Source organism: Diabrotica virgifera, chromosome 1 (genome assembly GCF_917563875.1).
Source record: "Diabrotica virgifera virgifera chromosome 1, PGI_DIABVI_V3a".
Taxonomy (NCBI): Eukaryota; Metazoa; Arthropoda; class Insecta; order Coleoptera; family Chrysomelidae; genus Diabrotica; species Diabrotica virgifera.
The window spans coordinates 181,681,962-181,695,222 of record NC_065443.1 but is presented as its reverse complement, the minus strand read 5'-3'; positions in this window follow the sequence as shown (position 1 = coordinate 181,695,222).

The following is a 13,261-nucleotide window of genomic DNA, read 5'->3' as shown; positions in this document are numbered from 1 at the left end:
ATATAAAGTGTCAAGCTAGCATGGCTAAAACTAAGAAGAATCTAAAATTTATAGCTAAAAAGAGTTGGAAAGATTTTGTGTCTTCTCTAAACAAAAATACTCCAACCACAACGTTGTGGAAGCAAGCCAGAAAACTAAATAGAAAATCAATTCCAAATGCATACAATTTGGATAACACCTTAGAGGATGAAATCTTTGATAAAATTGCTCCGCCATCTGTTAAACCACTTAATACTCATAATTATATTCCAGATAAGCAAAGCCATTTTTACTAGAACCTTTTAATATTACAGAACTAGAATATGTTCTAAAAAATCGAAATAACATGAGTCCAGGATTTGATAATATTAAATATCCAATGATTCAACATCTCCCTAAAATTGCCAAACATCTAATGTTAGATATTTTTAATTGTGTAATCAGCAATAAATCAGTTATTGATCAATTTCACGATGTAATTGTTTTACCAATATTAAAACCAGGTAAAAACTCAAATTTGGCTCAGTCATATAGACCGATTTCTCTTATGTCCTGTATGTTGAAAACTCTAGAACGAATGATAAAACACAGGTTGGAATGGTGGGTAGGAAAAAATAAACTTCTTCCAGATTTTCAGTTTGGTTATAAAAAAGGATATGGTACTTTAGACGCACTTTCTACACTAGTAACAGATATTCAAAACACATTTTCCAACAACACCTATTTACCTACTATATGCTTAGACATTGAAAGTGCATATGACAATGTCAGTCTTGACATTTTAAGGGAAAAATTGATAAAACATTTTCATATACCGCCTCAGTTGGCTGAAGCCCTTTATAATTTTTATTCCTGCAGAAAGATATATCTAAGAACTAATAATAAAAAACTGATAGGCCCTAGATATAATAATTTAGGACTACCACAGGGATCAGTATTGAGTCCCCTTTTGTTTAATATGTATACTGCGGATTTGCATAAAGTCCCTACTGACATTTTTAAATTTCAAATAATACAATATGCTGATGATTTTCACCTGTATTCACAGGCCAAAACTTATGATAACTCGGTTCAAACCTTAGGACGAATTCAATGTTGTGTTAATTTATGGTTCGATCAAAACGGATTCGAAATAGCTCAAAATAAATCTACTGTCTGTATTTTCACTCGACATAATATCCCAAAAATACAGAATTTAAAACTTAATGGCTACGACTACGCATTTGCTTCTTCCATTAAGTATTTGGGAATGATTTTGGATCGTAAATTGACTTGGAAATTACATATTGACTTTATGATAAATCGATGTAATAAGGGTCTAAATTTTCTTAAATCAGTTTCAAGGATTTGGTGGGGAGCTGATGTTGAAACTTCCTTGCTTTTCTATCGATCATATATTAGATCTATAATTGATTATGGTAGTATTCTATATGGCTCAGCTTCTAAACATATTTTAAACAAAGTAGACGTTGTACAGAACTTAGGACTCCGTGTCTGTTTGGGAGCTATGAAATCAACTCCAAATAAAGCTTTACATGTAGAAGCTTTAGAAATTCCACTCAATTATAGAAGGAAATATCTCAGCCAGAAATTTTTAATGAAAATTCGTTACCTAAATATCGGTCTTTACCAAAATATTAACAAGCTGAATGTAGCGGATTTAACTAATAAATACTGGAAGCTAAAGAACTCTCCTCCACTTTGCGAGGCTTTTCGAGATCTGTTAAATTTTGACTGTGATTTTAACATGATTGATAGTTTTGGACTTGAAGATTTTCATTCTTTTTTACATACAGTTAAATTAGTAAAACCAAGTTACCATGAAAACAGTAATATTATCTCTAACATCTTAAGAACATTCTTAGATAATTGGCCAGATTCTATAAATATATATACAGATGCATCTAAGACGTTAGTTGGAACTGGATGTGCCTTTTTCATACCTGCTACTAAAACAGAAAAAATATTTAAGTTAGGCCATGATTTTTCTATCTTCAGTGCTGAAGCCATAGCAATTTATGAGGCCCTGCAATATTTTAAAGAATCAGAAGTTATTACTGCAACAATTATTTCCGATTCACTCTCTGTTCTTCTTGCTATTCAAACTATAGATTTTCCCAATAACAATTCAAATATTTATATCCTACTAATTAAGAAAATCCTTTTTGAAATTCATAAAAATAAAAGAGTGAACTTTTTATGGGTTAAGGCTCATATAGGACTAACGCATAATGAATATGTTGATAGTTTGGCTAAAAAAGCTATTGAATATGGTACTTCACATAATCGTAAGTTTTACATATCTGACTTAGTTAACACTATTAAGCATCGAGTTAAAAATCAGTGGAGTCAATCATGGCGAGATCTTTGTAAACAATCCAAATCTCAGTATTCACTGATTCAACCTTCTGTTCCAAATATATATTGGTTTAAAAATTATGTAGTACCTCGAAGATATATAACAACATTAATTAGAATGAAGTTTGGACATGCATGTTTCCCTCTACATCTAGCAAGAATTAAAGTTTTTGATTCAAATCTTTGTACAGAATGTCAGAAGGTTGGTGACTTAAATCATACTTTCTTTGAGTGCGCAAAATATATTCCATGCACATATAATTTAATCCAAGATTTAATAAAATGTAATGTTTTTCCACCTTTCAATGTATCCTATCTATTGTCTCTGAACAGCAAGAACATATATGATTGTTTAATGAAATTTATCTGTGAAACTAAAATTAACCTCTAAACTTATTAATCCTGATAATTTGGTATATTATGTACATATGAAAAAAGAAGAAGAAGAAGATACATAATGGAAAATGTGGTGAGCAACTTGGACAGTCCATAGCGGCCAGCTTTTGAACTGAGTAGAGAGCTGTAGAAGAGTTTGCTATGGAACTCTAAGGACCTCATTGCCTTCCTTATGTATGAACAGAGAACAAAAAAAGTTGTGACTGGCTAAATGACACCCAAGTCTATGCCATAAAAAAAATCACTTACACATATTTAATCATATTGTTTTGTATACCTTGTACATCATACTGGGTAGAGTAGAACAATTCCGAAGGTTAACGATCTTGGCTTAACGAGGGCTGGTTTAAATTTTTAGCAGAAATTGTAAACCGAAATATAAACAGGTGTTCATAGGTTCAATCCGCGTGATAACATTTTTAATATATCAGTTGTGATCGACATGAATAATCATCTAATTAAATATTACATTATTCGAAAGAAAGAGCGGATGATATGTGGTTGATGATTCATGACATAACTTCTGGAATTTGTTCATCATCTAATATATCCTCATAGTTTGATCGGATTATTGGTTGCGCTGGAGTCGACGAACAGGATGGTTTTGGCACAAACTCACTATATTCTAGTGGACGCTGCTATTCCACATCACCTTTTCTCACTACACTTGTGTCCACACTAGCAAACTCGTCTGAATTAGGGCTTTTTCGAAAATGCGATATAATTTTCGCGGATTTTTGAGAAATAATTTTTTCGGATATCTTTCTGGTAGCAGGAACACTGAAGTTGGAGATTTTCATTTTTGTTGATATTTTCACTGAAGGTAATATTTAAAATTAGACTGTGTTGAAGTCTTTTACTGTAAACTACTAATACAACTGCCTACATATTATTTTGTAGTACCCTTGTTCCCTTTCCTACTCCTGTCTCCCACTTAGAATTGCTTAGCTATTTTTGTAATACAACCAATGAAAAACAAGCCTTATTTTGTTACAGCAACCCACTCCCTACTCACCTCTTCCTAAAGGTAATTTGTGTAAAAATATAAAATTTAATAATTATCTTATTCGCCATCTGCCACCCATATAATTTTTTGCTAACTTCCTTACTTGAGGCATGACCAGACCACTCCCTACTCATCTCTTCCTAAAGATAATTTATGTAAAAATATGAACTTTAATAATTCTTTTATTCCCCATCTGCTACCCATATTATTTTTGCTAACTTTTTTACTTGAGGTATGAAACCTGATGGTATGTACATAATGTAGGAATATAACATACTATTATTTTAAAGACAGGGTTCATTTATTAACATTTGCATGTACTGTATAAATTGTAAACAAATGAGCCTGCATCTTGCATCTGGACAAGTATGAATTGTATGAAAAACTAACATGTGGTCTATAGCATGGCAAATTCTTTGTTAAGATTACAGTAAATATTGGTAAATTCATGTGAACAAGTAACAAGTGTATAAAATATTAACATGTGCTCTTGTTTGCAAAGCAGCTGGTGGCATTTTCTTGTTAAGGTACAGTTCCCACAAATTTAGTGAAGTAATAAAGAAAAATGTTTTTAAAATGTATTTTATTTCTATGCTTTATATCTAGCACAGGATTAATAATTTTTTTGCTGGGTATTCTTAAAACCGGTACGATGTTGCCTCAGACGGCGTTGCCAAATTTATTGATTGTAACATGAATAAAGACTTGAGTAGGCCGAATTTTGGTGTAAAGCGAGAGGTATTTATTATTGATGGACGTAAAGGAATAATGAGAATTTGTTTACATCCTCTATTGTTGCCATCTGATACATCAAAAATTAAAGCTTTAGATATGAACATGGTTTGTTTGGATTATATATTGTGTAAATTTTTTTTATTATTAGATATTTAAAGGTTATTATTTTACAATAAATTAATCTAGGCCAAATTATTTTGTGTTAATTATTTGTATTATACAGTAAAATTATAGAGGCTTTTAACGATATAGTTTATTATTGGCAGTAAACATGGCCTGGATCCAGCCTATGAAAAATAGCTTATTAATAGCAAGCTGAACATTTGTTAATAGCTTAACGGTGTCTAGTCGAACAAACTTTGATGTATAAGAACACCGGAACAGGGAAGTTTTAATTGTGGAACGTGCCATTCTGACAACTTTATGATTGTGAAACCTAGCAGGTTGTTTTTAAGTTTATTCAATAGCAAACTTTATATAATATATGAAAAATGTTTGTCCGACAAATATGTTGGCATTTCGCTTAGTCAAGTCCGACACGTAGAATATAAATATCAAATGATAGGAATTTTACTGATGGTTAATGGCAGTCTAATTTTTGCATGAGAGTTTAATGAAAGGGTAACAAATCAATTGGAATGTCTGTCCGACATACGACGTTTTCGTAGTCTGACGTTCGAAACCTGTAACCTGTTCCACAATTAAAACTTCCCCTGTTCCAGTGTTCCCGAACGTTAAAGTTTGTCCGACTAGACACCGTTAAGCTATTAACAAATTTTCAGCTTGTTATTAGTAAACTTTTTTTTTGGTACGCGGGATGCAGGCCTATCTCACAGAAAAAAATATCAACGATTTATTTAAAAATTTTAATTAAAATCCAGTAAACTAGTAAGAATAGTTGTAAAACTGTTCCAACAAAATATATTCTTACAGCAAAGTGTACGAAAATAATCCATAAAGAGGTAAAGACGGAGTGGTTTTAAATCAAAAATGGTGTTCTCAAAGTTCTGTCAAAACATTGCATCGCTTAAAAAAATTTCAACACAGAAGCTGTCCGTGATAAAAAATCTACAATTTGTGTAGTGGTGTTTTGACCTTAATCTTAAAAACTATTGAGAAAAACTTAAAACTCCGTTTTTTAGGTATCTATTTTTTTCTTCTGCAAAAATGGTTTGATTATGTTTTGTCTTAATGATTAGCGGATGTTTGCGAAATAGGGAACTAATATCTAAGTAGTAAAACCCTGAGGCTTTGGAGTTTAGATGTTTATTATATCTAAGAATAAAAAAGGTATTATAAAAATAGCAAGTAAAAAATATTTTTGTATTTCAATTTAACAACATACAAAAAAAATCTTTACATTATTTTATTTCACGTGTATAAGGTGTTGAATTTTTGATTTTATAACTGAAATTGACCTTTTTATGCCGGATTTAGTTATGAACTCTTTAATTTCCTTGGAAGATGGATATATGCCATCTTGAATATAATTCGAAAAGTGTTGTCTTAAAAGGTTTACTTCTTGGCTAGTCCAAGTTTGTTTTTTAATCTTTCTTCTTTTTGGAGGCACATATGAATCACTTTCAGAATCTTCTATCTCTTGGTTTTGTGATGCTTGGGGTAGTATTTTATTTGGATAGTACTTATCGTCACTATCCGTTTCAAATTCTATACTTCTTTGAGCCAGAACGTTATGTTTTGCTACAAACGCTTCACTTTCTTCAACTTCTTGCATACCTGAAGTACTTGGAACATTAATATTCGTAATTTTAAGATTTTTGTTTTCATTTTCTTCCGGCATTTCTAAATCGTGGTGAAAATCTATTTCTTCAAGCGATTTTCCTTTATACTCTAAAGGGGGTACCATTACTAGTAAAAATTTTGACACTTTTGCGGTTTGAATAATGTCAGCAGGTAATTAATACCATTCGTCATGCGTTTTTTCATCATGCCCCATAAACTTGGCAAATTGTTTTGTTTCATTTTTGGACATATTTAAAATCTGTGCTACTGTTGCAATATGCTTGCGTAATTTGTTGCTTGATATAGCTTCAGGGTTTGTTAAGTTCATTTTGCTTGTCAATTTACGGATCGCAACATCCCCTTTACCCCATTTAAGCTTACTGCCTGGAATTGCAAACACATAGTCATTATCGTGGGAAATGTATTTATGTCTATGTTTTATTAAAGTTTCTATGAAACCTTGCAACATTTTTGGAAGTAAGATAACAACAGCTCGAGAGCCTTTACCAGAACACACTATTCTTTTGTATTCTCTCCTAAGTGCCTTTTCTCCTTCAGTTAAAACATTTTCAAAATCACTGAAGTCCGTTTTTCTTTCGTTACTGTATTGCTGAATTTTTAAGTACTGGACATCACCTATTCGTCTTCTGTTAAAAAGGATGACAAAAATACTAGACTTGTTGTAAAAGGTATATTTAAAATACCCTAAATAAGGGTCACATTAAAACATTTTCAGATTAACAAATCCATCAACAGTGTTTCTAAAAGCCAAAAAATAGCATGCCGGGGCCTCGATTTTTGACCCTTGGCTTCGTTATCGAACGTATGCGCTACGTATACTAGACAGATACGAAGCGAATACGTTCGATAACGAAGCGAAGGGTCAAAAATCGAGGCCCTGAGCCACCAAAATGTTATGGGTAAAAACCCTTTAAATGTAAAAAAATTATGTTATGTTACATGTTAATACAAAAGTGTAAGGATGTTGCAGATATGCCTGGATATTACCCAGGGCAACACAGGACTCTTTCCACGTGAAAGGAATTTTTTGAGGACTAAAACCTAACATATTGGATTTAAATGGCCAAGAAGCCATGTCCAAAAAGAACCATAGAGAACAAGATAATTTTGGATTGGTATCAGAAACCAACTGACTCTGGAAGATATATAAATTATTTCTCTCAGCACTCAAAAAGCCAAAAACACAAAACTGTTGTGGCAATGAAAAACAGAATTTTACATATCAGCAATGACCTGTTCACACAAAAGAATTTAAAAACACTCTATAACATATTCTTGAACAACGACTATCCAAGTAAAATTCTTAAGCAACTGATATATAACTCAGACTTATACGACGGGCAACGTGACAACAGACCATCAGATCCCGTGATTTACAAAAAGTTGCCCTTTATAAATGGCTTAACCAACAATATGATCAAGCTGCTGAACGGAATTTCTAAAATCAAAATAGCGAAATACAATAGCATATCCAACTATAGCTTATTCTCGAAGCTTAAAGACCAGACACCGCTTCTAAATCAGAGTCATATCATCTATCAACTTTCTTGTCTCGAATGTGATGGGCAATATATAGGACAAACATCGCAATGGTTGAAACAAAGAATAACGCAGCACAAAAGTGATTGTAAAACACACAAAAATACTTGTGCAGCAGCACACCATTCCATAACAACAGGACACCAATTTAATTTGTCAGATATCAAGATCTTAGATTCAGAAAACAATTATAAGAAAATATTGTTTCTCGAGATGTACCACATAAACAGTAATAAACGTTCAATTAATTACAAATCAGACACAAGTAGATTAAGCGAAATTTACTGCAATGTTTTAAAATTCGAAAAATAGCAGAATATAGCTCGATATTGGAACTTTTGACCCTTAACACATGTGAGAAAAGATACCTGACTCAGTGCCGCCCTCGACGTTCTCGTGAAACGACATGCATAGCTTTAAGTTAAATTGCTTTATATAACATACCTACAACAATTCGTAAGTTATATCATTGTAGTATTATGTTTGTACCTAACTGTTAGTTAATTTTGTAGTTTGTTCCTGATAAAGATGAAAAATTAATAAACACTCATCGAAATATCGAATTCAACAGAATTAAATGTAGTTTCAATCTAAGCCACAGACCGCAATTCCCGATAATTTCAACACTGTTTTATAGTGTTATAGAATATACTTGCACGGTCGATAAATATATCGGATTTCGAATCCAGTTCTATATATATATATGAGGAGCAAACGGCCTGTCAATCTAAGTAGTAATGAAGTGAACAGTGAAAAGGAAAAGAAACCCTTTACACTGTGAAACTTGAAGTTGTCAGCCAGAGAAGAGGAGAAAGAAAAGCTCGTTGTTCTACTTATCCATATATTTAGGAAACGTTTCGTTTTGTTTTTTCCAAACCATCTTCAGTCCATTATCTGGAAGAACAGCTGCCTTTAGAAGGAAATCAATTTCACTAATAATAGATTGCTGATAAAAATCAGCAACCCATGAGAAGTGGTTGAAGTAGATAGTGAAAAGAAATTTTTTGCAACTTACATGTGAAGTATTCTTAAAGTTGGTAAAGACAACAGATCCAGAAAAAATGGTGCTCCAATTGAAAATTACATTATGGTGACAGTGGTAATTGGTAGACAGCACGAAAAGTTTTTATTCATAAGATATGACATAATATAAAAAATAAGAACATCAGCGGTTCACAAGAAAGTGTGCAAAATGCAACTAATCCGTATCAGGTTTGTAAAAAGAGATTATTTTAACATGTAGGTGAAAGTAGCATGAGAAAATTTGATGAAAAACAATTTAAAAACTCCTTTTTTGTGTCACCAGTAGCAAAAAATATATATCACAGTCACTAACAGTCGATTGCACTTATCGTTATATGATTAAAGATTATTATAAGCAGGTATAAGCGGGCAAACCACCATATGCAGAATATAAAAGTAAAATTAAGACATCACAGACAAATATAATAAATTAGCACCGGTACTAGTCAATTTAGTACTTTGTCAAAATAGCTCGCCGAGAGAACCAATAGGATGTGAGAATCGAAAGAACTATAGGTACTGTTGATTTATGAAAGAATGACAAGGGCGCGTAATTTGAAAAGTGGTAATGTTTGAACAACCAAACAATATCCTAAGATGTTAGATTGCTATTGATATGATAAAGGCAAAGGCAAAAATAGTCACACAATGAAGAGAGGTATGCTAATTCTATATCAGTCTGGATGTTGTTTTTGAAAATTGTTGGGTTGCACTCAATGCGAAAAACAAATACTGCAAAAGGAAAGAAGAGAAAAAACATTTTTGTTTCAATTTGCAATGTTTAATTTTAATTTTAATGATTGACTAAATGAGTTATTGAACAAAATAACGGAAAATCGGATCAGCAATGTATGACTGCAAACAAAAAAAACACACAATCGTGGGTTGGAGAAAGTAGGAAATAGAGAAAGGTACACAAAAAGAGGAAAGAAAATATTGTAAGGGGAAAAGGTAAAAAATAGATGATCTTTCTCCAACTCACTCCTAAATTATAATACGGTGTCATCTGACAGCTGGAGTCACTTGATAGAGGTAAGTGAGCAACAGTGGAAAAGGGTGTAGGCCCCTCACACCTAAAACACAGTGAATGGCACCTAGGAACTGCCACTCTCCGGATTGCAGGTGCAGACTAAGTGCAAAAACAATAAAGGAACACAATTGCTCATTGCAGCCAAACACGAGCTTAACAAAAAGGTATAGGGTACTGTGGTTAATGTTGTGATATGTGGTGGAAACTAAAAAAAGTGTAGTGACTTGTACTGGTTGGTGTGTAAATTAAGATTGATAAGAAATGTACAAAATTGAAAAATTGCAAATGTATTGAACCAAGGGTAACAGATGAAAAGGGCTCATGCTGACATGGTGCCCTCCTGAGCAATGCAAATAATTTATTCCATTTTTCTTCCACAAGAGTTTAACAATGATGGAAAAAGACAACATACGCGGTGGCATGTTTGAGTGATGGTTGTGTAATGAGTTACTTGTTATGTAGGATCAATGAATGGTAAATTACACTGAGGTTATCGATGACACTACGCTTGTTCATCGTAGCAGGTTCTCTTAGGATCTGACACATTTCTTTAAAGGTTCGCTTATAGAAATTATTTTCGGTTGCGAGAATCTCGACATTGTCGAAGTCTGCTTGGTGTCCAGTAGTGAGAACATGTGTAGAAAGTGCACAAGAGTGTTTCGAACAATTAATGTCACTACGGTGCGAAGTTATACGACCCTTCACTGACCTACCAGTTTGCCCTATATAGGAAAACTCACAGACACGACAAGGAATCTTATATACGACATTAGTTTTTTCAAAGAGTGATAACGGAGTTTTAGTGTTGGAAAACAATCTACCAATAGATTTTATTCTTAATTCCAATCCTGACAGGTACTACCCTGAGAAGCCTCGATATGTTATAAGTGAACTGTGGAAAAATAGGGCAATGAACAGTAAAAATATGGTGTTGTTGTAGTGGAAGATATCTGAGAAACTGCTCCTGGTGGATTAATAGGATGTAATACTATGGCATCTGACCCTCCAGTTTGAGTCAAGGACAAAGGTTGTCTTTGATATGAGGTGTTGAATAAATACTTGTTAATGAGCCGCAAGGGATAAGAATTTTGTAGTAAGATGTTCTTTAATATTAACAAGGAATCCATTTTGTGAAGAGCATGCGTCAACCTGTGTACTCTAAAACTAAGACCTTGAAGTAGGTTGTGTTTTTACCTCATGGGATGGCACGAGTGATAGTTTAAGAATCTGTTACTGGCCATATCTTTTCTATACCATGATGTACTAAGCACTTGATCACAACCTCGGTGGACCCGCATATCCAAGAAAGGAATTCTGTTGTTTTGATGTGGGTCATAGGCATTAAAATGCGTTAAGGTGATCTGAACCTTATCTAGTGGCAAAGCCAAAAACAGGTCATCTACATACCTCTTGACAAAAGGGATGTTAAAATCCAATGATCGAAGTCGATCTGCTATTAAGTCATCTAAAACAAAATTGACCAAAATTGGAGAGATAGAAGATCCCATAGGAGTGCCAAATATTTGAAGGTAATATTTGTCACTAAAAACTAAATAGTTGGTATCAAACACCATTTTAAGCATTTCAGAGAAAATGTCCCACGTTAAGTTAGTATGACTTTTATGTTATTCCAATGATATCTTAAGGTTGATAAAACAACTTTTTGGAAAAAACAAAACGAAACGTTTCCTAAATATACAATGACGCCCATATAAAAATTTTTAGGGGGGGGCAAAAGTGAAGATGTTGCACATTACATTTTGTATATTTCGGATGACAATATATACAGTAGACTCTCTCTATAACGAAAACGGATATAACGAGGTTTCGCTTACAACGAGGTATATTAGGTGTCCCATGAAATTCCTATTGAACTAAAACGCTCTATAACGAGGCATATTTGGTTACAACGAGGAAAATTGAAATCGAAGAATACGTGTCTTTACCTGTTGTTAGAGTTGTAATGGTCATAAATAAATAAATGCCCCAACTGCCTGTACATAGAAATGCCCAACATCTGTCTTATTATCGAGGCCAGTGCTGTAATAAACTCGGCCATATGTAACAAACTTCTGCCTGTTCATCGACCGATATTGAATATTATAGGAAATTTACAATTTATGACGGCGAAGTCTCATTGTTCACTGTTCAGGTTGGCCACCGACACCTAATAAACTACGTAAGAGGCATCAAAACATTTCAATATTATTATTGTTTGATATACCGAGATCCGCTTATAACGAGATAATTAGTCCACCATTTCAGTTCTCGTTATAGAAGGAGTCTACTGTAGTTTAAACCAACTAAAAAACCAAGTTTGAATCCTGTTGTGAGAATTTATTCATACATTTAAATACTAGACCAAGTTTTTAAATGGAAATGTTATGGGTACCACAAAAGTTGCGCCTCTCTTTAAAACCCGTTTGAAAAGAATACAATGCTTGCAAATCTTAAAAAGGAGCCCCCTTTATTTTTGCAGATTTAGAATCCTTACGAAAAATAAGTCACATATATTCCAAACATTTTTAGAATCGTTGATAGATGGCGCAAATAAATCGCATTTTCCGATTATAGCGCCATCCTTCAACAATTCTAAAAAAGTTTCGAATAAATGTTACTTATTTTTTGAGGAGGAAACTCAATCTGCAATAAAAAACGGGGGTTCCTATTTAAGATTTTAAAGTTAACTCTCACCCCACCTCCAGAGTGTGGAATGAAAAATCCTGTTTGGTGTCATTCTATAGATTTTTGAAAAATATTAAACACGTGTTTTTTAGTTTTTCATTTGGAAGTATATTTCTCGAGATATTAGACCGTTTCTATAATTTTGCTATGGTATCACGATATATCGGTTTTTTCCGATTACAGCGCTATCTATCCACAATTCGCTCGCAAAATGACTCGAATAAAATTTGCTTATTTTTACAAGGAAAATCCAAATCTGCAACAAAAATTAGGGATTCCATTTAAGATTTTAAATTTACCCCCGCTGCACACACAGGGGTTGAAGTGGTGGACTTGTTTAGTGTCATCGCATAGATTTTTGAGAAATATTTAACACATATTTTTCAGTTTTTCGATCCGATGTTCATTTCGCGAATTATTCGACCTTTCCTCTACTTTTGGGACACCCTGTATATAACACTTATTCGTCATGAAAGATCACCTGTTTTTCATTTAAATACAATTGTTCTGTTCATTATAATGTACACTTGAAAAATTATCTGCATACTTACTAAAAAAATACTTATGCAAACTAAAATTTGACTAACTATGTTCAATAAATTTAAAAAATTATTTTTCAATATGAATTTATTTCGGCTTATGAAGATGGTTCTATTCGGTGTACACAAAACTTAAGGTTATGACTACATAATTCGCAAATATTTTACGGCTATCCCTATCTTTTCTGTCTTTACATGGTAAATTAC